A 4,104-nucleotide genomic window follows, 5' to 3' on the forward strand; every position below is an offset into this window, starting at 1 on the left:
GGGGTGGTTGTCGGGGTGGGCGTCAAGGAGCCAAGGTGGGTGGCAAGTAGCCAAGTTGCGTGCCAAGGTGGGTGTCGGGGTGGGTGCCAAGGATCCAAGGTGGGTGCCAAGGAACCAAGGTGGGTGTCTGGGTGGGTGCCGAGGTGGGAGCCAGGGTGGGTCCCAAGGTGAGTGCAAAGGTGGGTGCCAGGGTCAAGGTGAGTGCCAATGTGGGTTCCAAGGTGCCAGGGTCAGGGTGAGTGCCAATGTGGGTTCAAAGGTGCTAAGTTGGGTGCGAGGTTGGGTGCGAGGGTGGGTGGGTGCCAAGGTGTGCTAGGTGGAAGCCCGGGTGGGTCGGCATCCCATGGGTGTCGAGTTGGGTGCCTGATGGGTGCTTCTTGTCAAGTTTTAGTCGTCGGGACTCATTTCGAGCCTTAGAGGTCGTTTCTTGTCCGGTTGCCCTGTCTTCGACCTGGGAACCCAATTTTGGTCCTCGGGTCCCATTTTTTTTTGTCTCGCATCCCACTTTTGGCCTGTGGCCTTTTCGGGGTCGATTCTCGTTTTGGGCATCAGAGCATGTTTCTTCTCCTAAAACCCAATATTTGTTTATTAAGTCTCGGAACACATTTTTGTTCTCGTGGACCCATCATGGGTCTTGGAACGCATTTGTGGTCCTTGGGTCCCATTTTGCATCCCGAAACTTGTGTTTTGGTGCTTGATCCCTATTTTGGGTGCCCACCTTGCACCAAGTGCGCACCCGGGGCAAACCGAGCGCCTTGGTGCACCGGGGCAAGATCGAGCGTGCACCCGAGGCGCCCCGAACATGCACCAAGGTGCACTCGGCCCACATGTGAGCGCAGGTCGTTGCGCCCGAGGTGGTGTGTGGGCACCGCGTTGCAGACGGGACACTGCACGCACACGACGCCCCCTACAGGTGCACGCACGTAGGCCGGGCCGGGTGCACACCCGACGCCCTAGCAAGGTGCGCGCACCCGGGCAGGGCTCACACTTGGCGAACGGGGCGCACTTCGCGAGGGAGGGTGTGCACCTCGACGGGGGTGGGTGGCCGGGGTGGATTCGCACGTGGGTCGCGGTTTGCTAAGTACACACTGCGACAAGCTCATAACGGGTGCGATCATACCAGCGTTAGTGCACCGGATCCCATCAGAACTCCGCAGTTAAGCGCGCTTGGGCCGGAGTAGTACTGGGATGGGTGACCTCCCGGGAAGTCCCGGTGTTGCACCCTTTTTTAGTTTTTCGCCGGGCATCGCAATGCTATTTGAATAAACCTTTTGCCCGTTTGCGTTCTCGTCGGGGCCGGGCCGGGCCGGGGTGCGCTGCCCGCACTACCGCGCGCGCGGGGGCGACACCGAGCGCGCACCCGAGGCGCCCCGAGCACACAGGCCACGGTGCAACCCGGGCGTTGTGCGCGCACCCCGGTGCGCCCGAGGTGCTGCGCGCGCACCCAGGTGAAATCGGTGTGCACCTCGGCCAGTGCGCGCTCGGTCGAGTCGCGCACGTTGGCCAAGGTGCACGGTGATGTTTCTTACTCTAAGGTTCCGCACCAGACGCCCGGGACAGGTGAGCGAAGCTGGGCGGGGCCGGGTGCGCGGCCGGGGCAGGTGCACGCAGCTGGAGAGAGCTTTGGAGCACACTTCGGAGCGCACCAATGATGCGCTCCATTCAAAAGTTTCCTGAAAAGGCAAAAAAAGTTGAGATTATAGAATTTCCCACTTGAGAGATTGTAAAAAAAAAAAATTTAAAATGAAGGAAACGCGGGTGCCAAGGTGTGCGCAGCCCAGCCAAGGTGTGCGCACCAAGGCGCCCACCCTGGCGAAGGTGCACGCAAGGTGCGCACCCGAGGCAAACCGGACAATTAACCCAACTTTCGACTTCGCGCGCACCTTGGAGCGCACTTCGGAGCGCTCCTTGGTGCGCACCAATCTTGGGCACCTCGGAGTGCACCATGGCGCCCACCAAGGTGCGCACCCGGGGCAAACCGAGCTCCGACTTCGTGCGCACCTTGGAGCGCACGAAAGGTGCGCACCATGGCGCCCACCAAGGTGCGCAGCCCAGCCAAGGCGTGCGCATCAAGGTGCGCACCCTGGCGAAGGTGCGCACCCGGGGCAAACCGAGCTCCGACTTCGTGCGCACCTTGGAGCGCACAAAAGGTGCGCAACCCAGCCAAGGTGTGCGCACCCCGGTCAAACCGAGCTCCGAATCGTGCGCACCAGAGGTGCACGCCATCGTGCGCACCTTGGAGCACACTTCGGAGCCCTCCTTGGTGCGCGCCGATGTTGCGCACCTCGGAGCGCACCCGGGGAAAACAATGCAATTAACCCGACTTTCGACTTCGTGGGCACCTCGGAGCGCTCTCGGGTTCGCACCTCGGAGCACACCGAGGTGCGCACCTTTGATGCGCTGCCTTCACCAATTTCCAGAAAAGGCAAGAAAACATTGAGAAGGTGTGCGCACCGAGGTGCCCACCCTGGCGAAGGTGCACGCGAGGTGCGCACCCGGGGCAAACCGGGCTCCGACTTCGTGCACGCCGCACCTTGGAGCACACTTCGGAGCGCTCCTTGGTGCGCACCAGGGCGCGCAACCCAGCCGAGGTGCCCACCCCGGCGAAGGTGCACGCGAGGTGCGCACCCGGGGCAAACCGGGCTCCGACTTCGTGCACGCCATGGTGCCCACCGCGGCGAAGGTGCACGCGAGGTGCGCACCCGGGGCAAACCGGGCTCCGACTTCGTGCACGCCGCACCTTGGAGCACACTTCGGAGCGCTCCTTGGTGCGCACCATGGTGCCCACCAGGGCGCGCAACCCCGCCGAAGGTGCACGCGAGGTGCGCACCCGGGGCAAACCGGGCTCCGACTTCGTGCACGCCGCACCTTGGAGCACACTTCGGAGCGCTCCTTGGTGCGCACCATGGTGCCCACCAGGGCGCGCAACCCCGCCGAAGGTGCACGCGAGGTGCGCACCCGGGGCAAACCGGGCTCCGACTTCGTGCACGCCGCACCTTGGAGCACACTTCGGAGCGCTCCTTGGTGCGCACCAGGGCGCGCAACCCAGCCGAGGTGCCCACCCCGGCGAAGGTGCGTACCCGGGGCAAACCGGGCTCCGACTTCGTGCACGCCGCACCTTGGAGCACACTTCGGAGCGCTCCTTGGTGCGCACCATGGTGCCCACCAGGCCGCGCAACCCAGCCAAGGTGTGCGCACCAAGGTGCACGCGAGGTGCGCACCCGGGGCAAACCGGGGTCCGACTTCGTGCACGCCGCACCTTGGAGCACACATCGGGGCGCTCCCGGGTTCGCACCGGCGTTGCGGACCGTGGTGGGCACCTCGGAGCACACCAAGGTGGGCAGCGAGGTGCGCACCTTTGATGCGATGCCTTCACTAATTTCCATAAAAGGCAAAAAAAAAACGAGATTTTAAAATTTCCGTTTTGAAAGATAGTGAGAAAAAGGGAATGCTGGTGCCATCTTGAGCCCGCCCTGGTGCGCAGCCCAGCCAAGGTGTGCGCACCAAGGTGCCCACCCTGGCGAAGGTGCGCGCCCGGGCAATTAACCCAACTTCCAACTTCGCGCGCGCCAGGGTGGGAGCGCACCCAACAACCGGGCCTGGGAAGAGCCAATGCGAGAAACCCCACCAAACGCTCTGACAAAAAAAGAGGGGGCGCTCCAGTAACCCCGCTTCGGAGCGCACCCTGGGCAAACCCAGCCAAGGTGCCCACCCCGGCCAAGGTGCAGGCGAGGTGCGCACCCGGGGCAAACCGGGCTCCGACAACGTGCACGCCGCACCTTGGAGCACACTTCGTAGCGCTCCCGGGTGCGCACCTCAGAGCACACCAAGGTGGGCAGCGAGGTGCGCACCTTTGATGCGCTGCCTTCACTAATTTCCAGAAAAGGCAAAAAAAAAAGGAGATTTTAAAATTTCCGTTTTGAAAGATAGTGAAAAAAACGGAACGCGCGTGCCATCTTGAGCCCGCCCTGGTGCGCAGCCCAGGTAAGGTGCCCACCCTGGCAAAGGTGCGCACCCGGGCAATTAACCCTACTTCCGACTTCGTGCGCGCCAGGGTGGCAACCGGGCCTCGGAAGAGCCAATGCGAGAAACCCCACCAAACGC

General features: G+C 63.1%; 1 non-coding gene across 1 annotated transcript; it reads left to right on the forward strand.

The window, feature by feature from the left end:
- Window positions 1-1,106: 1,106 nt before the first annotated feature.
- On the forward strand, window positions 1,107-1,225 carry LOC131872329 (5S ribosomal RNA). The gene has a single exon (XR_009370492.1). It is a non-coding gene; the product is annotated as a 5S ribosomal RNA (ribosomal RNA).
- The last annotated feature ends 2,879 nt before the right edge of the window (window positions 1,226-4,104 follow it).

This window comes from Cryptomeria japonica, unplaced genomic scaffold (genome assembly GCF_030272615.1).
Source record: "Cryptomeria japonica unplaced genomic scaffold, Sugi_1.0 HiC_scaffold_555, whole genome shotgun sequence".
Taxonomy (NCBI): Eukaryota; Viridiplantae; Streptophyta; class Pinopsida; order Cupressales; family Cupressaceae; genus Cryptomeria; species Cryptomeria japonica.